Below are 23,658 nucleotides of genomic sequence, written 5' to 3' on the forward strand. Positions count from 1 at the left end.
AAATCTAATCCTTCTTTCAGGTCAGTTTAACACCAAGACAACTGGCACTATGACATAATTTAGTCAACTCCAGTGGCTCCAGTTCTAAAAGATAGTATGAACAGGGAATCAGGACCTTTTCTGCACCCATCCAATTGAAGTGAGAAAATGCTACGGGGAGTGGGGGGAAGCTCCATTAAAAGGAAGAAGTTATGAAGGCAACCATATGGAAGAACATTTAGTTACACAACGGTATACTCATTAGAGCAGAACAAATCAACTTACTTAACATAGCATAAAACCTGGGAAATACCTTGAATGAACAGATTTCACGAGGGATGTCATGATCACACACACACATTTCTGAACTGATTACTGTCCAGCATATAATTAAATTCAACTACTCAGCTTAATAAGAACTGACAGTTCCTGAAAAGTACAAAGATTCACTTAACATATTTAAACCAATTTAAGCTATAAAGTTATAGCTTTGAGATTGTATTTCCCCTCAATATAATGAGAGGAATTTTCTTGAAAATCTGTCACTTTGTTCAACTGGGCAGTGCTTCTAACTTTAAAACTTGTGCAAACAAATGAACTTTCCTATTCTATATGTGGCAGATGAAAATAAATGAGATCTGGAAAAAATTATAAATTGTCATCGCCCAGTTCCCCCAGTGGACAGCAATCCATGCTGTGAACTAGCGTTGTACTGTGCCACCAACCAATCTGAAAAAGTATTTTGAACTATATTTATAACTCAGTAGAGATTTGATTACGTTTCTTTAAACAAGTCATAAGCATGCAGATGGCTAAGATGTTTGGGACAGTGGCCTTTGATTTGTGGTCTGCCAACCCTCTGTGATTAGGAAGAAGTAATTAAAAAAAAAGTATATTTGAAGTAAGTTGAAATTTACTCTTTGGTAGAGAGATGCTTCAGCTGGAAAATGTTTTAGAATTTGCAAATAAAAAGAGATGGAAAGAGAATTAGATTGACATTTTGATGTCAGCCTTTCAGCTGTGTGAGATTACAGCCTCTGTATATAACCTGTTTGTTATACACTGCATTTTAGGTATCAATAGTGGATATAGGTGTCTGGGTGAATGTAAATCTTTAGTAAAAATAGATGCATTTCATGAGATCGTATGACTATATTAAAATGTTCAGGCCAGTTCTTTGAATTCTTGTTTCTTCATGGACTAGAAGAAACAATTTTATGCATCTTGGGTATCTTGTTCATTTCAGTTAATCAAATCAAGTACACATCTAGGAAAGATTTATTACCTTATGAAAGGAAATACAAATATCAACTTTTTTCGACAGGATAGTAACAATGATGATAGCAATGATAAGGACTGATCTATTAGATTATGAGCATAACACACTTATTTAAAGAAAAATATTTTACCAAGCATTCAGAAGCATTTATTAGAACATAATAAAACTCTTCCCTTGTCTACTATTCTTTACACCTATGTTCAAATAATTATTACACACATGATTTCCACTAAAAATGCTTAATTTAGCCTCAACTCCTTCTGCCTTCAGATTTTTGTTTACATCATCTGTAAATCCCATTTCCAGAATAACCTCATATAAATAATAAAAGCTGTGTATCCTATGCTAAAAATGTTTATTTCCCACAGACGCATGCCTTCTGCAGTGTTCCAATGTTTTCTTGGGGCATTAGAAGTTTTATGTTCCATGACCGTACTTATCTAGCAAATCTGTCTATTACCCTTTCTGTCTTAATATATTGCAAAAACAGCACTTGGTGGAAAAAGCAGGAAAGCTAAACCAGGGAACATCCCTAAATACCAAATAAAACAGCCAAGCTTATAGTTCAAAAAAGCTTCATAAGAGAGAGCAAATCAAAACATTACAGATCAAGGCTGAACGAGGGTTTTAGGTGGGTCTTGGGGATACCATCAAAAGCTGTTGAAACTACAAAGGGTCGCATATAGAGCATTTTAATCATTTTAGGTGACCTTTGAAGGTTACAATCCAACTAGATCCAATTGTCTTGCTTAAGAAAAACATTTCAACTTAATACTTGTACAGCACTTTACATATTCAGAGTATTTTAGTATTCGTAAAACAACTATGAAGAGCTTTTAGCCCCTCTGATATAAACGGAGAAGTGAGATTTGAAGTGTTTAATACTGAATGACTTGAAGATAGCTATGTAGAAAGCTAAGACAATTTCAGATATTATGGTCTGAGGACGTAAAAAAGCAGACAATACCTGTCATGTGTTTAGCTCTCATTTGGCTTTTGTGTGTGTGTGGTAATAGCATGGTAATTTTTGATAAATTGCAACTGCTACAGTCAAACAACCACTAACTTCTCAAAATATTCAACATGCTCACTCCCTCTATATTAATTTTGACATTCTCCAAGAAAAAAGTATTCAAGATTTTAAAAGAACACCAGGAACACAGGCAATCTAACCAATTTTAAAAATAATAAAAAGCTATTTCAGCTGCTACATATGTTCTTGGGGCCTTAATAGATTTTATTGCACAACAACCTCAAGAGCTTGTGGAATTCTTGCATTGTTTGCTACAGTTGGAAAACAACACAGAACTTTGGGTTTGGGATCCTTTGCTCAGGTCATAACAGTATTTTATTATATTATACTATGACACATAGCATAGTAATTCTGATAGACGGCATTGTATCCATACTTCTCAATTATATGAAAGGGCAGAATGAGAAAGTTCGAAGCCTCCTAATGTATTTCAGGCTCTTCTGCTTTCAGTTAACCTCTGGTATTCTACTTCTTTTTTATTTTACCTAGCTGAGACGGATGTCTACAGGAAAAAAGTAAAGTATGAATATAGCTTCTACAAAATAAACAGAGAAAATCTTTTCCCTTATCTAGTTTCTCTCTCTTGTCACAGAGGTTGCTGTGACATCAATCATTCAAGTAATTTCACAGAAAACTATGAATATGCTTTCCTGGTGCTTCAGCATTTTTTCATGTGTATATAACAATACTTGCTCTTGATCTTTCACCACTGCTCCCCTTACAAACTCTATGTATGAATACAAAGAAAGTCAGGAAGTGATGATCCTTTGTCAACAGTGAAAACTACCTTCTACTTAACCAAAATAAATGGCTGCTTTGAGAGAAGTGGAAAAAAAAATTTTTTTCAGCTAACTCTTGCCAATGCACATCAAACAAGGAGACCAATTGGAGCTTTGTTTGATTTAGTAACTCCACAAAGACTGCCAACATGGGTGCCAAGTAGCACCAGCTGTAATAAGGATACTGGTACAGACCTGGTTTGATGTCATCGACTCACTTCACCTAGGTCAGTCGGCAGCTGTGATTTTCACTCACAGCTGCATTGGGCCAGGCACACCGAGAAGCAAACCACAAAGTACTCCAGTCATAAATTCCTGGAACCCGCAGCATCCTACCTATGAGCGTTACTGCTCCAGCACCCCTCTCAAAAAAACATATCTGAATATTCTGCAAAAAAATTTTAAATTACCTTTGACAAAGGGAAATTGGCATGGTTTTCATGTTTGCAAAGAAAAATAATAAAAACAAAAATTATAACATCAATTTATAAACAAACCTTGTCATTACATTCCTAGCTTTATAAAAAATAAGTTATAGCTCTGGAAAAAGTCCATATATCTATTCAAGAACTGACAGTTCTGTCCAGGCTGAGTTTTGTGCTAAGAAAAATTACAAAACCAAATTTCAGCCACTGGTTAACAAAGACCTGAAAACAGGAAGAAGCGTAGGTGAAAAGTAATTTCCAGAGAACCAAGTAAGCTCATATTTTCAAATTTGAGGGCTATAATAATAATTTTATTCTGCTTGTTAAGATCACAGAAATGTCATTTTAAGTACTTATGACTTGGTAAATATTTATGTGCGACATACTTTCACTTCAGAGTAGGGAACACTTAAAAGGTACGCACACATTCTAAAAAGTTAACTACTTCTTTCCATATAACTTGAAGACATCATACCAAAAAAACCCCAACAAAACCCTCATTTTGTCTTAACCTGTAGAACACTGAACATCTTACACTGTCAGAACAACTACCCTAAAGATGAAAACGCTTGCCTTTGTCTCCTCTTGTCAATTGTCTGTCTTCTCTCCCTCTCTTACACAAATCCTTAGGCAGTAGTTATTTCCTACTTTAATTGTTCTCCTGCAGTTTCCAGCAAAACTTCCTCTCCTTCTTAGCCTGCTACAGATTCCGTAAAATGATGCTGTCCTTTGCTCCTCATGTCTCATTGATTCCAAGCACCAAAACCCATTTCTAACGTCTAAAGCACGCCTATAAGAAATTTCAGGATGCCTCAAAACAGATTGCTCATTATTTTAATGTTAATTTTTATTTTTATATAAATTCTATCCACCAACACAAACACAGTTTCAGTAAAAACTACTGTTCTAAATTGAAGGAACTATAAACACCATTTCAATTAAAGGAAAAGATATAATTATTTAATCAAAACCACAAATATCAAAGATCATTTCCATAGAATATATCAGAAATAGAAATCTAACCCTACTAGACATCTTTCATAGCAGGTATGTTCAATCCCATCAAAAACAAATATGAAAATTTAAGTTGAACAAATGAACAATGTTCCTCTCTGGCTAAATTACAGACTGAGGAGGTCATTTCTTTCTGGGCAGATGGAAGACTAATAGGATAAGACTAGTGATTATTGATGCTATTTTAAAAATTATATGCCTCCCCAAAATTTGAGAAAATGTATTTTTAAGTTTCCTAAGTAACACAAAAGACTTGTTGAGTAATAAGAGTAAATTATATTATTTTATGCAATTTGCAGCTAAGCAGAGTTAAAATCTTTGTTATAAAATACATAACATTGTTATGCATGTCACCTTTATTCCAGAATGTGTAAAATATGTAATATGCTGTCATCATTCAGATGTGCCAAGAAAACCAAGCCATTAGAATGAATTGCTTTTCATTCATGAGACCTGACAGCTCAAAGGATAACACACTATCCATCAGAAGAATCATAAATATTTCTCTGACTTTACATTGCCGGATCTGGGGATTTTGGTTTGAGGTGTATATTAAGTTAGCAGTCACAGCGATAGGACAGTCTAGGTTCAGTGGACATAATGCAAGAACAGTTGAATACCTGTATCATCGTCTCAGGTCGACTAAGCATTCTTTGCAACCCTCAGCTTTATTAACACTGATTTTAACTTTAAAGTCGACCAGCTTCCTTTGCGCTTCTGGCTCTTTTTGTACTGGTTTGTACTCCCTCTCCTGTTGTCCTCCCACAACCTCCAGGGAACCCAGTGCAGCACTAATGGAGACGACAGAGCAGGGAACAACAACTCAGTGGGCAAACCAGCGCATCAGGTAGCAAACCCACCATATGCCCTTTCAAAAATGCTCATTTTCCATGATCATGGAAATCAAAATGTTGAGAGGAATAATCACAAAAAATTGAGATCACATGAGGATTTATACTCTCTGCTGATGTAGGTGTGCCCCACTGCAGCATTTCAAGATGATTTTGGTTTTACGAGCACAAGCCATCGTGGTTCTACCTCCATTCAGCCACAAGTGGAAGCAGACAGGCAGACAGCATAGTTCTGAAGCAAGAAAAGACTTAAACAGTAATTTCCACAGACAATGAAACCACATTGCCCCATCAGCTCCAGTATGTATAAATCACATATATCAATGAATCTTCCTATTATTTAAGCTTTCCTAATAACTACTACTATTGCAAGAATTACTGCAAGAACTTTTGATGGTCTTGTAGCACTACTATTGAGAGTTTGCACGATCACTTTTCAAGGGCAAATGTTCATATCATTATTCAAGTTCTATTTCTAAGATTATTTTTCACTGTAAGAAAAGGTAGCAAAGCAGCTTTCCTTAGAGTTGAGAAATCTTACGTATTATTTTCTTATTCTTTCTATACTGGCATCTTAAAAGATATCTTTATAAAAATTTCCTCTCCATTCCCCACCAACCCACATATAAATTCATACTTTCATTAAAGACACAATGGGGCTTCATTGAACTCAAAAGAGATGTTGCTACTGGCCTTAGAAGGAAGAAAAGTTCTGTTTAATTCAGTTACCAAGACCCTGTAGAATACAGAAAGAAATTCTGGATATACATCAGCAAGTTGAGAAGTACAAATTGACATCAGAAACATAACAGCTACGTATGAACATCTTTCAGCCCGTGATCTTAAGAATACTAAAATCTGCAGAGACATTTGTTAAACATGCATGGAATGAGCAGATCACAGCATCTTTTTCCCCCAGTGTTAACACCCAATCCCAGAGGTATCTGAAATTATATTCAGGGCTTCAGACTGGGGGCAAGGCATATAAACTGATTTATCATTCAATCAGATTTACTGATCAGGTGTGATCAGCTTTGTGTAATGACCAAAATACCATACGTGAAACCATACAAGAACTTGTCTCTCTTGTATGTCAAATAAACAAAAAAGTGTACTTTCTCTGCTAACTGCTTTCCCTCCCTGGTACATTTTGGTTTGTGCTGTCTGAATATGTTTCTACCTTACCTAAATAGTAATTAACTAATCTCTGCATAATATAGATATTAATGAAGAAGGAATTTTTACACATAATCTCAGATCAAGTAAATTATTTTTCTAGCAAAGAAATTTAAATCCTTGCAATGTCCAGCTCTTTCTCCTCTAAACTCATAATTTCAGAAATACATAGTAATCTGTTCATAAACAAAGGATTATGAAGAAAGTGCGAAACAATCTTGCAGTCAAGTCTATTCCAAGACTAGAATATAGCTATCCAACTTCCAATGGTATTCATTCATTAGCTGAATAAAAGGTTTATTTTATTGACATATGTATCTGGATATAAAACATGAACTTGAAGTTAACAGAATGTACACTGATGATTTAAAAAGCAATACGCAATAAACTGTCAAAAGGCTACTCTTACCTACAACCCACACATTTAATTATTTTAAAATGACTTCTATCACAATTTGATTTACATTTTGTAAGACTGTTATAAAAACAGACATACAGCATGTAAAAAGCATCTCTTTCCTCCCTGCAGAACCAAATAATAAATGAAACTACTGTTAAATTTTCTGTAGCTAACAAAGCAAAATTGCACAATACTTTTCCACATCATAAATTCTGGCACTTAAAGTGCTCTATTCACAGAGAAAGCTTGCGCAAGATTGTACATAATTGCTGCTTTGACAGACCTGGTGCTACTGATACTTGGAATATATTTGCATAGCCTTTGCCTTGTTAACAAAATATGAGTCTAGACCTTGAGACTCAGTGGCTTTACTGTGACATAATATATGGAAAATCTGAGCCACAGATGCTTTTTTCCTTTTCTTAATTATTCAGCAGCTGGCAGTATTGGAGTGGCCTGATAAAGCCCTACAGGATTTTTATTTCCTTTGACAAACTATTTCTTTGTTTGACATGGTAGTTATACCTTAGAACACTAAGGATGAATACACCTGGCATCAAGAATTTATTACTAATGAAATAAGTAACTTTTTCTTCCCCGCTGTCATTCTTATCTATGCTATCTCATATAAGAGTATGTCTACATTCCTAATTGACTCCACCTTAAGCATTAAATCGTCTGCCCACACTTGGACAGAGTCACATCTCCCAACTATATGCTCCTAATAGTGGGAAGGAGAAATATGAGAAGCAGAACAGAAGAGGAATGCAAAGAAGGGCAGAAATGAAGTAGGGGCATCACTTAGCTGGAAATTCTAGAAGCCACAAAGCTTTACTCCTCTGTCTTTACTTGTACCAGGTCTTCTCCTTTTTGAGACAAGGGAATGAGAACTGTGCATAAAATTAAAAACACAAACATATAATGAGTTTAAATGGCAGGCCAACATTCATTATTCTGTTCTCTACTCCCTTCCTAGTAGTTTTTAGCATGCTCTTCTAACCACCAGTGAACAGCAAGCATTAAGTTTTCATAGAACTATGTATTATAAGCCCAGTATTTCATTACTGACTGGTCACACCCCATCATTATATAATAAACCTAACATGGTTTTTGCCACACATCACCTTTATACTTCACTATATGTCTTTTCACCTGCCTGCCTTGAGAGGTCTTGCAGTTCTTCAGAATAAGCCTTCATTTTTGCCGTATTGGATAACTTTGTCTAACCGATAATTATCAATGAATATGCCACCAATTTACTGTCTTATTTAGATCATTTATGACTAATAGGTTGCACACCCTACCCGCATGTCCTTGTGGTACTTCACTGGTGAGCTCATTGCTTTGAAATGAGATGAGTGTGCCCCTTATAGCTAGGCAGAAAAACCTACACCAGAAGACTTCTTTGCTTCTACTACCCATTCTTTACACAAAATGGTTACTCTACCTGGTTAAATCGTATTTGTTACTTCTAAATTTACAAACTCTCTGAAAATATAAACTTCTCTGCCCCAAACGACATGGCGCTTCAAGTTCTCATAACATTGCAATCCATTCTTGGAAAGAAAAATCATGCACTTAATCCTACTAAAGATTGTATGCATATTGAAAGGGAAGTATTTTACCAGTTTGTCAAATCAAAACTTTAAGAAAGTCAGGATTTTCAAATACTGTATCTGAAAAGTTAGATACATCCCTTAAGATAACAGACTTTTAGTTACAATGGTAAGCATTAAATTCTGAAAAAAACCCTACTATACAGAAGAATGGAATACTAACAACTGTAACAATGCTTCTGATTTAAAATGCCGTCTTAAGATTTGGCAGCAATTCCCTTTCCAAGCGACTTTGACCTTGTTTCCAATTTAAAAATTTCAATTTCACAACGCAATCATAAAAACAAAACTAGTTTTGTTTTTGAACCATTAACACCTTGTTGCTCTGTAGACACCACCTGGTTAGCATCCATGTAGAATCTTACAGCCAGTTCTATATTAAAGTCTAATTCTGTTACTTAATTTATAAAATATCTTGTAATAAAATCTGACAAATTTAGCTGCATTTCACCAGTGACTATCTTTTCTGATAATCAGTGTTTCGTTTATTGACATTTTTACTTCATACAATGAGATGCTGCATTCAAACGGAATTCCTACACAATGGAGATCCAGAAATTGTGCAAATTATTTTTTCACTCAATATAAGAAATAAGAATAATTAACATTTTCAGTGAAATATCCTAATTTCAGACACCTATCATTTTCTGTGTACAGAGACTACATGCACAGTCTAGTTACTTGCCACTGTAGAAGATAACATAAAGTCTGAAGTTGTAAGTATTTGGAGAAATAAGAGAATATTCAATTGAATAGTGTTTGGTCCTGAAAGCGCACACACAATTTTAAATTACTGCTCGCTCTCTCTCTACTGGGAAAACATATCCAACTGAGATTAATTTTTAAAAAAAAAAAAAAAAAAGATAAGAAATGCCCCACTTGTGAAACAAGACAATATCCAGAGGTAAAAAAACCAACAGTGAGTCACCTTCACCAAGTATAAAAGCTTACATCACCAACACAATCTGATTTTTTCAAACAGCCAAAATGAACAGCTTAAGTTAAAAAGATACCATATAGAAGAAATAAAGTGGAAATACACAAATGTAACTGCAGGCTATCGGAACAGAAGCTGTTGGGTAAGTCCATTTAAACAATCATGAAACATGACCCTTAAAAGCCCATAAGCACAAAAATATCTGTAGTCAAGTTTCTATTAACCTAGAAGAGGCAATGTCAATCTAGTTTAATTTGTTGCAAGTAACCCAGTAAAAGATGACAAAGTTCATAAAGAAACGACCAAGGAGAAATGTGATGGGTTGAACAGCATCACATGGGAAATCACTTACTGAAGTGCCAGAAAAAAAACCTTGCACAAGCTGGAAGCTCATCATCTGGGCATAACCATGAGGAAAAGGAACGTGAAGTTTTATTTGACCATAAACCAAACAGTAAACAGTAGTGCGAACACAGGCATAAAAAGGAAAACAAAATCCTCAGATGTACAAGTCAGAAGTCTTTTCATTAAGAACAGAAAAGTATTAATGGTAAGACTTCATCCAGACAACTGTACGCAATAACAGGAGCCTTACCTAAAAGAGAGCAACTCAAAGTGGAACTGGCACAGAGAAGCTCTAACAGGATGACTAGAAGAAACGAGAGCTATTATTTTGAGATGAAAGTATAAAAAACCCCAGACTTGTTTTGCATACAAAAAAGGCGGCCAAGAATAGATGTTAATATTCTCCACTGAGTATTTTAAATGCCAGGGAAAGAAAAGAACTAATAGTTATTAATCAACTATTAGTTAATTTTATTCAACTAAAATTAAATTAGATAACTACTTTAACCGGAAATTTAAAGAAAGTTTCATATAATGAAAAATTGGACTCTGGAATAGCTGGAGCACTGCATACAGAACTCCTAATTACTTTTAAGATAGAGCATAGTGAAGGAGATTAAATTATGCAGTGGCTTGTAATACCAGGCAATTGGATTCAACGATCTAGGAGTCTCTTACAGCATGTTTATATTTGAACAGCTATTGTAATTCTCCATTGTAAAGTTCACCCCAAAATGTTTATTTAAACTTATCAAGACACATACATATTACACATTTTACATGCATATAAACAAACTCCAACCTAAGAATAATGTACCCCTTAGGTATAAACAAATCATTTTATTTTTAGAAAAACCTAAACTGAATGCATAAATGTAACAATAGCTCTGAAAAGGCTTCTTTCTCTTAATTTTTCCCAAAGTGATTACTGAGGATTTTTGAACCAAATATAACAGCGGTATTGACTGGAAACTGCTGTTTTCTGATACCAACTCAAAAAAGACACTGCTCTCAGATAAAATGATTTTTAGCTTTTTAAAATTCAGAAGATGAGAAAGCAACTCCCAAACCCTTTTGCTGCTACAAAAGGATAATTAGGATCCCAAGGTCAACAACTTTTGATCATTATTGAAGGAAAAGTTCAGTATCTATTTTTCCATAGAGAACGATAAAATAGTCCAAAGACATTAACTTAATGTGATATATAAAAGGAGGGTTCTGCAATAGTCAAAAAAAAAAAAAAGAAAAAAAACCACCAAACCCAAACCACACCAGAAAACCAAAAACATCTTACTCCAGTGGTATTTTAACTGTATTTCTTTCTAACCAGAATAAAGTACAACTGGTTTATCTGAAAATCACATTTTAACATTCTGCTCCATGGCTTGGTACTTTGTAGGCTGTATTTCTCTATGTTTATGAGCAGTTTTCCATCTGTTTCCCATAGCAGCTGATTCCCCAATTGGACTAGTACTTTCTTTTGTATTACAGGCTTTATTAGAGGCTAAGATCTTCTAAGTAAAACAATTACAGGTAATTCCCATGTGAAGCTAAATGCCCTTTGAGATGCTAGATAATACACAGCAACATGATGTTGACAGGCTTCAGAGGACAAGTACAGTCTATTTAGGCATTTTTTTTAAACTGAAGTTTTCCAAAACTGGAATTATGCAAGAATCCATTTGATCCACAGATGTCCAGACTGTTACAGAGAACTTTTATCTGGAGTGTCCTCTCTTTACCAGAGAATCACATAATCTGAGAATAATTTGTCAAAAGAGACCTCTGGAGGTGTTCTAGTCCAATGCCCTGCTCAATGAAGACGGTGTTGCTCAAGGCCCGGTCTAGTTGAGCCTTGAACACCTCCAAAGACAGAGATTCCACAGGGTCTCCATGCAACCTGTTCCAGTACTACCACCCTTATGGCAATTTTTCCCCCCCCAATATCTAATTGGAATTTCCTACCTTTTAACTCGTGTCCCAGATACTCCAAAGGACTCCAGCTATATGGCAGCCCTTTCGGCAGTTGAAAAGCTTTAATGCAAATTGTTGATAAAGTTGGCAAAGGGTTTTAAATTATTTAAGTGTTCAAGAACACTATAGATCACTGATCCTGTTTTTAATATTTTTTTTTTGAGAATTATAAAGATAAACTTGAAATTAAGACAAAGGAACCATTTATTTAGTCCAATTAAAAAAACAAGAGTAGTTTGACACACCTCTGGAATATTAATCTTTGGTTCTGTTTTGTCACATAAAAAGCTAAATAATTACTCCCGAATCATATACCTATTTACTTCAAGAAGGTTCATTTTCCATATCAGGGTACTAACTTGAGACTCACTCTTTGATGTTGTATTCTTGGCAGGAATGATAATAATTGCTTATCATTACCTAATGACATGAAAAAATTAAGAATCAAACTGCAAATACAAGCTGGTTTAATGCTCAATACTTTTTCACATTCTCAAAATAACTGATTTTTCAGTTATGATATGGTTTCACTTTGGAAGTGTCAGTACATGGAGTTTCACTGCTCTCCATTTGCTACAACACTCTTTCAGCAGAAACAATTCATTACTGAGTAGAATAATCCTCACTGCAACAAAGTTTCATTTTTGTTACTCTACAAATATATTTGTGTTCCTGTTCACAAGTGGGCTACTTACATCAATACCAGCACTTCAAGCAAAAAAAATTACCCTTTTATTTTGAATAAATTTCTCTTTGCCATGGCAAAACCATGGGTAATCTGTTAAATTCTCCAAAAGACACTAGATGGCTCCACTGGTGTTCCTACAAGCGCTCTGGTAGTGTTTCAAATCTCTCATGGGAAATACTAAAGAAATACCCTACTATTTCATTTCAGCAGTATAATGTATTATCTAGAGTATACTCTTCCCTAAGGTGGCATACCATAACACTAAGTATAACTCCATTTGAAAAAATTCTATGAAAGAAACTTAAAAGACACAATATTTCCAATAACGAAATATCAAATAAAATCAAACAGAATTCAATAGAACCATCCAGCAGAACTCGTTAACGTTAAGACAAGCACACCTCCAGTTCTACTCTGCAAAACACTGCTCCAAACCTGGCGCAATAAATTCCATCCCCACCACAAACCTCTTGCAATACCAATGACTGTTGTGTTACATTCACAGTATGGTTATTAGATTTCTTACAAAGTGTATAGCTCAATTTGATTTATAAAAGTAATCCTCCAGTGATGCCAGAACTATTGTTCTGTCTTACAAAAGAACCCAGAAACTATCGTCCAAAGCACTTCCTCTGTGACGCTGATTGATCTACATTCATGCATTTGGACTGACTTCTCCATGTAAAGCAGTTCTGACGTCATACTGCTTTTGTCCACAAAACCAGTCAGTTATCCGATACACAGATTAATGAATAAAATGCTATGGAAGATGCTATCTGCTGAGAAGAGGATCAGAGAGCTCTGGTTCTATTAGATGAGGGTACAAGCAAATATTTTCTATCCTGATGGAACACTAAAAAAAAAAAAAAAAAGTAGTCAACAAACTGAAAGAGATCCAGGGACCAACAAAATAGGTGGTTAGAAAACATGAGTCATATGGAAACACTGAAAGTTGTGCTTTGTTTTGTTTTCTTTCTGGATAAAAGGTGGCTGGAGGAGATCAGGATGCTTATCTCCATAAGAAGTTGTTAAAAAGGCGCCAGTATTCAGTCATTCTGCATGCTAACTGAGAGCAGACATTAGGAAAAATTCTTTATGCAAACAACACAAAATCACCAAGACAGATTATTTACTCAACTCCTGTTACTTAAGAAAGTTTCTAAGAACAGGACAGGAAAATACTGTTTAGGAATTCTAGAAATATATTTGAATCTGTTTTAGATCAAGAAAAATCAACCAGGTAATTTCTTAACATTGTTTAAAACTCCTGTTTCTAACATCCACGATTTATTTTCTTTGAATTTTTTTTTCAAAATCATTCAGAATTGAAGTTGTTTCATTCCTATGTTTGTTCAGGAAATTTGCAGTTAGATTTGAAGTTGATAATATCTGATTTCATATTTTAGGAAAAGTGACTGATCAAATTTTTGCCTATATCATTCCATTCTCTCTTCTGTCTTATTTCCCGATAGTTCTAAGACTGCATCAGGGGGTTCTTTCTTTTGTCACAGATTTATTTCTTTGTGAAATACTGTGTGTTCCTGCAGTCAGCAGTTTCCCAAGTATGATTTCTGAAAGGTAGAGATCATAGTGCCAACTCTTTTCTGTGTGTTTATTTGTAAGGTGGCAGTCTGCATTGATAAACTAAGTTTTGCATATATAGAAAACTTTCTGCTTGAGTCTGCAAAAGTCATCTTTGATTCTCCTTTCTTACACATGATGAAAGTCAAAATATCCTTCGCATATAAACTACAGTTTATATAAAATATATATCAAAACCTCAAAAAAATTACAAGGAGCATGTAGATTATTATTATTTTTCTTTTTTTAAAACAGTATAACATACATAACCCAGATTTCTTTTTTGTGTGTTACAGTACATATTTCAAGACTGATTTCTGAGAACCAAAAGTCATTACCCACCAGACTTAAATCACCCTTGTTTCCTCTCCTGAGTGCACAAAAAGTGCATAGGATTTTTTTCAGAACATCTTGGCTGACCAAATATGACAGGAAATGTTACACAAGTTCCTATAAATTAAAACAATGGTAAGAAAATCTCTAATGTAAGCAGACATAGGCAACTATTGCCCATTTCAAATGAGAAATTGAAAATTTTAGCTCAAAGCTGAACACAGATGTTACTACAAAAAAAAAAAAAAAGAAAAAAAAGAAAAAGTAATTTCCAGGAGGCTCTGGACTGCAGAGAAGAGCTGAGTCTGAAGGGACTAGCGTATGCTTAGAAGCGTTTTCACTGATCGATTTCATGCTGAAGTGGACAGAGAGGTGTAAAGCCACAGTACTTTCCATGGCAACTGAAAGAGAAGGCATATATGCTCTTGCTGTAGAGCAAAAGATGAAGTGAGACAGAAATGCACAATCCTGCCAACAGTTTTGGTTTTTTGCATCTAAATAAAAAACCAAATCACATACCCTAAGGACTTCTCTAAAGCTTCTTCTTGGCTATCCCCAACTCCCTCCAAAATTTTAACTACTGGTGTTGAATGGTCAATCAATATTTAACTTCTGTTCTTTGCCATTTTGCCTGTCACGTTCCCCATTTACGTCTTTTCCATTAATTTCACCTCTGACTCATATTTTTCCTCTTAAAAATGTCCTATCCCCTTCAATCGTGAATTATTCAAGTCATTTGGCCTTTTGGTATTTCTACGACTTTCCATTTTTCTCAGCAAAACTTGCATATAGTTCTAGTCTTCTAGAATTACTTTCTATCCTTCAATTGCTATATTTTTTCAATTGCCCTCATGTTCCTGAATTTCCTTTTCTCTTCCATATTCTTCCCCTCTGCTGCTCCACAAAGTAAAGCAATCCTATAGGTATTCTTGAGACACTGTAATTTCCATCCTCCCTGAACAATGAATGGGTGCTCACCTCAGAAAATATCACTGAAAAGCTCTTCCTATTTTTTAGGGGAAGGAAGTCTTGTCTTTTCTTAGGACACACTTCTTGCTATCATTTCTCATTTACTAATCTATAACCCAAATAGTTATGAGCCATGCTTCTTTTCCACTACATCAATACAGACAGAGATCAAATTAAATGTTCATTACAAACAAGTCCCATCTAAGTTATATGAAATCACTGAAATTCCATCAAAATTCTGCACAAATGAAGATCAACCTCTGAAGCTAATTACACTTACATCACAGTTTTCCCAAACTGCAATTGAAGTTAGAAGGCTGAAACACTGAGTTGTAGATGTGACTCAGTTCTTCACAAGTAGCTTCCCATTACAATATCTCACCAATAGGACTTTAAATAATCACTTGCGTACCTTGCGTCTCTAGTTTAATCAAGTTTCTGATGAAATGGTGAATGTTAAGAAAATAAAAACAAAATCTGAAATTAATTTGTCGACCATCACTATTCTTCTGTTACACACTTTTGTTCGTTCCTGTGACAATGAGAAGAATATACTGTGTCTGAATTACAGATATTCAATTATAAAGGTTAATGTAGCATATTGAAGGAGATTAATATTCTCAAGCAGAGTCAACTAGAAAACTAGCATTTGTGATAAACGTACCTGATTTTGGAGGGAAGGAAATGCTGAGAAAAAAAAGAATTAAAGCTATAGTGAAACTGTGCAACTGTTGCCTGTATTACAACATCTGAGCAAGGAAATTACTGGTTTAGGCCTTTCACAGATATAGATCGTATTTAATATATTGTCTTTAGTAAAGTCACTAAAACAGAGGTTGGTAAAAGACAGCAGAGCCTCCAACTTGCTGTGTCCGTTGTAAGATTCTGCAGCACCCAGAACAAACACCCAAATTACAGGAGATATCAGTGAGGGCTGTCAAGGCTTAACACATGGCAAACATAAGAACTACAAGCAGAATATCCAAAATTCTTCCCCATCATTGTTGCTCAAGAAATGGTTGTTCACCTGGAATTACCTGAAAACTGTATTATAACTATTACACACAAATGCAGATGTTTGATACTTTGAGATGAAACAGCTTCTATGTACTTGGAAAATTAGGAGGAGGCTACCAAAGTTAAGGAACTTTAGTTTGCAACCATGACCATTTATGCAATATATTATAGTTGGCCAATTATCATAAAGATGAGAGAAACATTTTTGCAGGAAACAACTACAAAAGCTGATGATATTTCCACTACTGATCTAAAGAATACAAGATAACTGATAAATTGCCAGAGTGGAAAAAATCTTCTTATAGAAAAGAGTATTGCCTTCAAAACAAATCTCCAGTACACTACTAAAGCAACATGTACAAAGAAGTGTTTTGTAGATTGGCAACTCCAACTGCATGTGTGAATACACAGTGCATATTACCAAGCCCCCAGGAGAAGATCATCGAAAAAGACACACAAGGAAAACGCGCCTGTTGTAGGTTCTGTTTGTAGGTGATGGCATTTGTTACTGACAGAACACAGACCATGATCCAATACCAACAACCAGGAATCAGATCCTATAGCACCCTCTTAAGCAGCATCAAACTCTGTATGTAGTGCACGCAAGAGGCAAACATTCTGAAGTCTAATACTGCTGAAGTTTAAGTTTTGGGGGAAAAAACCCCAGAAACAGAAACCTCTACTGTAATTTCTCTACAAGACATTTATTTTTTCCAAGCCCACTCCCCCTCAATTTTTCCTCCATACCTCCTGTATCTCTCCAGTTCTGTCTACCTTAAGCCTTCAGCCCATTTTCACATCCTACTGAAGTTACCACACGGACCTGCGAGCATGACTCAGCTGTAATTACATTAAATTCTAATAAAGGCTCATGCATTTGACAAGGCAGCCTAGCTTAACCCCTGCCTCTCAAATACACGTATACAGCAAGCAGTCAATCTGAAGTGTGGCTCAATGGCATGTTTTGTGAATTCTGAGTGCAATAATTCATATTTTTATGCTGTTGTTTTTGGAAAGCTACATTTAGTAAGTTATAAAAAAGATCTCTTCCCTTATTTCTATATTGAGAAAGAATCCTAATTGGCCAGAACCAGTCATAAAAATTTAACCATGTTTCTGAAAACACAAGTGCCAAAGGGTAATGCATCGCTAATGGTTGCCAGTGGAATAAATAGCAGTTCTGACGTCAAAACTTTGTTACACTCCAATAACTGGCTCACTTGGGGTTTCAGGTACAGCAAGTTACATGTCAGTTTTAAATAAAGTTACAAAAATAGAATACATGGTGAACCATATTGTCACTATGCAACCCGAAACTATATGATTTATGTCTAATAAAATGTTAACAAAGGTGATAGATGGTATAAAAATAGTATTTTCTACCTCATAATATCCTCTTACTTGGATTTGAGAGGGGAAAACAAGGCAAATCTTATTTCTCTGTCGTTTTTCAAAACATATGCCCAAAACCAGAGTAAGCAATTTTGAGTGAAAGTGACATTTTTCAAATGTTTATAGTACCTTTACCCAAAAGACAGAGTCTAGTAAAATTCAAGTGGAAAAAATCTGCATTACGATAGATCTTTAACTCCCTCTCTAATACACACATAAAGTAGCAAGTGGCTTTCCCTTGCCTTTCAACTCCTTCTATAGAGCAACTATTTAACAAAATACTCTCTTTACATTTAATTTTGCAAAAGATGCAAATCATGGGCCATGCTTGTATAACTGTTTACAGGTTCAGTGATGCAGCCACCCAGATGATGGACAAAACTATGGTGTATGTGTGGGGCTTAATACTCGAATCCTTCCAGCTATGCCTACGCAGGAATAGAGGTTTAGCTGTGCAAACTATGGTTGCATCCCCAGGGAAGGGAATGGACACTGCTCTTAAGGTAACACACAAGGCCAGAGATAGAAAGACTGATCTGAGAGCACATTCCCCAAACTGTCATCTGCAGTACTTCAATACTTCAAAACTTGTACTTCAATAAAGGCAAGTGTAAGGTGCTGCACCTGGGGAGAAATAACCCCATGCACCAGGACAGGTTGGGGGCTGACCTGCTGGAGAGCACCTCTGAGGAGAAAGACCTAGGAGTCCTGGTGGATAATAGGATGACCATGAGCCGACAACGTGTCCTTGTGGCCAAGAAGGCCAATGGCATCCTGGGGTGCCTCAGGAAGAGTGTGACCAGCAGGTCGAGAGAGGTCATCCTCACCCTCTACTCTGTCCTGGTGAGGCCTCATCTGGAGTACTGTGTCCAGTTCTGGGTTCCCCAGTTCAAGAAGGACAGGCAACTGCTGGAGAGGGTACAGCAGAGGGCTACAAAGATGATTAGAGGTCTGGAGCATCTCCCTTACGAGAAAAGGCTGAGGGACTTGGGTCTTTTTAGTCTAGAGAAGAGAAGGCTGAGGGGGGATCTTATCAATGCCTATAAATACTTGTGGGTGTCAAGAAGATGGGGCTGGTCTTTTTTCAGTGGTGCCCAGGGATAGGACAAGAGGAAATGGGCACAAACTTGAATATATGAAGTTCCACCTAAACATGAGGAGGAACTTCTTTCCTGTGAGGGTGGCAGAGCCCTGGAACAGGTTGCCCAGGGAGGTGGTGGAGTCTCCTTCTCCGGAGACATTCAAAACCCACCTGGACAAGTTCCTGTACAACCTGCTCTAGGTGGACCTGCTTTGGCATGGGGGTTGAACTAGATGATCTCCAGAGGTCCTGTGAGTCACACCTAGATAACACGAGATCATCCTGATCAAACACTAGCATTAAGCATTACTATCTTTTCCTTTCTCAATCTAAGTCTAATCATACAGTCTTGCCAAAATATAACCATAAATGATAACATTTTCCATTTCAGGGTAGCTGAAATGCTGAGGGACTTCCCACAGAAGAGGTCATACCATGTCCAAAAATGAGGTTAGAAGAAACATGGGGTTTTGCCAAAATTTTGGTATCATTTAATTGAGCACATCCAGCAGCTCATAGTTCTGGTGTGGGAACTTGAAGTGTGACAACAGTGTGAGATGCAGCTATCATGAGGATTTGGAAGGAGGTAAATGCTGTCCAGCAATTAAACCCTCTATCCTGTCACTTTGGTACAAAATGTACATTATCCTGAAGGAGGAGACAGCAAGCCCCCTAAGCCTTGCCCTGAGATTTGTCTCTGGAGATGTGCTTTTCAAAGGTTGTTGCACAGGGTCATCCTCCTTTGGTTAAATTATAAACTTCTGAAAACTACTGTCTCCTAATTCCAGTTCATGGTTCAATTGTGGCTTACGAAGGGCTTAAACTAGGGGAGTGGGTGGCAGGATTGATCTTCCCTGAGCATACTCTGAATTAGAATTTAAAAGGATTTTTGCTGCCAACTCCTCACAGAGGTTGGGGGTCCGTGGTGCCACCCAAACGGCGTAAGGAAGAGGCTGGTCTTTTTAAGAAGAAATTCCCCTGAGATGGTGCTCCCCTCTCTTCCCTTCAGCAGGCAGCTCGGGCAGAGCCTGTCAACTGTTTGTATAGTCGCTAATACATCTTTCTCACTTGAAGAGAAAGCAAGTCTTGTTCCTCTCAAACCATTTCTTTCCTGAGCACCTTTTTAAGTATTCCTGGGAGAACAAGCATTATTTCCATTTCAGAGATCAGAATGTGAGCTAAGTAATTTAAATATTTGTACCATGCTCTGCATGTCTCAAATATACACAAAAACTTTTGTTCACAATTAAAAAAAAAAAAATGCTCAAAATGTTCCTACAAGAAAACATGCAGCCAAAATAAATCCAGTTCATCTGTAGCCCCTGTAGAGTTTATCACTCTCTTCTTACGAAGTTTAAAGAAACTGAGTTTTAGACATAGCATATGTAATCACACACTAATTCAGATGATACTAAATAATAATTAAAATTATTACAATATTAGTATTTAATACCTGTTCCAGCATTAAGACAGCACCAATCTCAAGAAAAAAAATGTAATAGGGAAAAAAACCTGCCAAAAGAAATTCTTACATATTGATTATCATGAATACCCAAGGTGTTGCGAAAAATAGCTTACTACATATACTTCAATGTTTTCATTGCTGAGTTATCTACTCCATTTTTGTACTTGATTCTGAGTGGAAAAAAAGGTATTGGAAGCAAAAGCCATCTGCAAGTACTTTTTAAATATATATTGCAAGCATGTTTTTTTCAGCTGCAAGACAGCCCTGATTTTCCAGTAGGTTTTTCCTTCCAGTGAGTTGCAGCAAATGATAAACAGAAAAAAAGAACAAAAAGCAACGCGTAACAACTTCCCTTTCAAAATACAATGAATCATGAACACCAAGTTTCATTTACAAAGATAGGGCAGTTTTTAATCCTCTCAATAAAGTTGACTATTTTACTTGCTGTATTCATTTAAATTGCAGCGCACTTTCTAACGTTGTTTTATTTTCTGACATTGCAGAATAACCATTTTAAACACACCATCATTCAAAAACATAGACCTTCCTTGTTTTGTTTGTTTTGCTTTGGCTTCCCCCCCGCCCAATATCAGCTGGTGCATTTGTCTAGGTTGGCAAAAGCAAATTCAGCTCAAGAGGGAATAAGTGCTTCAGCCACAGGTTTTTATGAAGAACAAACAGTTGGAGCGGTGACAGGACCATCTAAGACTGAGCTTGCCGGGGGCAATAGTGAAGCAACGCACATTTGCTGCCTTGGCTGCGTCCCTATTTTTATCAGTATCTCTAATCTGGTGCTGCATTGAGATTTCTGCCTTTTGTCTTCCCAATGGGGAAATACAAGTTTAAACCCTTTCTTATATGACAGAAGCAGCAAAATATCCCATCACTATGAATAACATTCCAAATTCTTCATTTGTTTAAAAGTCATTAAACAATTACCATTAGAGAGGGCAGAGGAAAGAGCTCTAGAGAGCAGTATATGGCAGGAAAGACATTGGTCCCCACAGCCTTGATGGCCTCTCTCCTTGCAAAGGGCTGAGTGGGCAGCTCTACACGGTACACGTCCTTCCTCTGCCCAATTACTCGCATCTTTTATGCCCTTTTGTGATACCCTCTTGCCATCACCTGATGTGGCCCAGCAAGGAAGCCATACTTTTACTTCTTGCAAGCAACACGTGACTCAAAGAATTTGGCAAATTTCAATCAATTCTTTCAACTCTCCCTAAGCGCTTTCTAACAAAAGCCAAAGAAAGCGTGTAACAACCTGGGACAGTCCTTGATTCATTAGTGCAAGGCAAACACTCATCATCCAAAAAATGTATCTTAAAACTCCAGACGACTCCATAAATCAGACTATAAATCAAAATAAGCAGTATAAAAGCTGACAGAACATCAACATGCCAAATTAAGAGACATTCCCTCTCCAAGCTGCTCCACTTCAGTCCAAGTTCCAGCAAAGACCTTATGCAACTAGTCCATCTTCTGGTCAGTGCATAAACATCTTCAAAATAAGGCCGGTTTATTTTGACTATATTAAATATAAAATCTTCCCAGTAGTGTCTGCAGGAGGATACAAAATTCTGTGTACAACCTGCAGACTTCTCCAACTTTTCCATGTGATACATGGTTAGCCTTCTACCACAAATGTAAGAGCTCCTTCACTTAGGACAGTGGGTCATCCCAGATGTACAACCACTTTTAGTTATAATTAGCAACTATAGTACTGTTTTTACGGATGGGAGGCATTCCTCCTATCATTTCCTTTCTATTTAATGGAACTCAAAATTTAAGTGAACATGGCACGTGCCAATCATATAATTTTCAAAAAGAAACAAAAAATTCCACGTATCAATTTTGAGACCTTCATTTTGCTCTCAAAGTTCTTTATTTTTCAATACTTACAATACTTAGGAAGGATTTCAACTTTTTTTTTTTAATTTATTTTAAATCTAAGAGCATTCTCCTTAAATAGGGGAGAAAAACCCTATTAATTTTGTTAATAATAAGGCATCAACATTTCACTATACTAGTTTATTATGTTAGCTTTAAGACAAAAGTTCTTATATATTTCACAAAGGACATCCCACATCAAGAGTTCCCCTGATGTTTCTAATAAGTTTTCCAGGTAAAAGAAAATACTCTTTAAAGAATATTTTGACCAAGTTTTCGATACATCAACGCATTCTCTCAATAAATGTAGATATTTAATTATAAATGTATTCTAATCTTAAAAGTCAAACAGAATGGAGAAATACAAACCTTTGTATGTATTTTAAAGCCCCTACTCTCAGGGTTAAATCAGAAAAAAACTCACACATACTCACAAATATCAGAGCTCTAACAAGATATAAAGTTATGAACTATAGACCATATCTTGTAATACGTGAGGATGATAGAATGGTTTAGGTTGGAAGGGACCTTAAAGATCATCTAGTTCCAACCCTCCTGCCATGGGCGGGGACACCTCCCACTAGACAAGGTTGCTCAAAGCCCCATCCAGCCTGGCCTTGAACACCTCCAGGGATGGGGCATCCACAGCTTCTCTCGGCAACCTGTTCCAGTATCTCACCACCCTCACAGTAAAGAATTTCTTCCCAGTATCTAATCTAACTCTACCCTCTTTCAGTTTAAAACCGTTACCCCTCATCCTATCACTCCACTCTCTGAAAAGAGTCCCTCCCCATCTCGCCTGTAGGCCTCTTTTAAGTACTGGAAGGCTGCTATAAGATCTCCCCAAGTCTTCTCTTCTCCAGGCTGAACAACCCCAACTCACTCAGACTGTCTTCATAGGAGAGGTGCTCCAGCCCTCTAATCATCTCCATGACCCTCCTCTGGACCTGTTCCAACAGGTCCATGTCCTTCCCACAGATAGATGATGACCATCATTAGCCCATAGAAGCTCATATGCTCAATTCCAGCACCTTGCGTAAGTTGGGGTTTTTTTCAAGGTCATAACACAAAAAATTCTTTACATCTTTTATGTAACAGCTTCTAATGCTATACAAAGAGAGGGAGAAAGATGTCTGACCAAATTATAAGTAGGATGCAGGCAAGACAGTACCAAATATAAAGGGTAATTCACTGATCTCTTGCTTCCTCACTGGGAAGGAAACAGATTCAAGGAGACAGGGGGCATAAAAAGATAATATCAAAAGTTTTAAAGGTTTGCTTCTAAAATTAACATTGAATTTAAATCCTTGTCTGTCTGGGCAACCTGTTCCATGTTTCAGGTTTTATTTTGGTCAGTCTTTACCTGACGTTCTTAGCAAAAATAACATTACAATCTTAATTAAACAATTATAAGGTAATTATTTCCCCAGTATA

General features: G+C 36.4%; 1 protein-coding gene across 2 annotated transcripts in view; it reads right to left on the reverse strand.

Annotated features, from left to right (window-relative positions):
- METTL15 (methyltransferase 15, mitochondrial 12S rRNA N4-cytidine) overlaps positions 1-23,658 on the reverse strand; it is a 97,179-nt gene that overhangs the window by 12,515 nt on the left and 61,006 nt on the right. The gene's annotated exons all lie outside the window — the stretch shown is intronic.

The sequence above is a fragment of the Numenius arquata genome, chromosome 6 (assembly GCF_964106895.1).
Source record: "Numenius arquata chromosome 6, bNumArq3.hap1.1, whole genome shotgun sequence".
NCBI lineage: Eukaryota > Metazoa > Chordata > Aves > Charadriiformes > Scolopacidae > Numenius > Numenius arquata.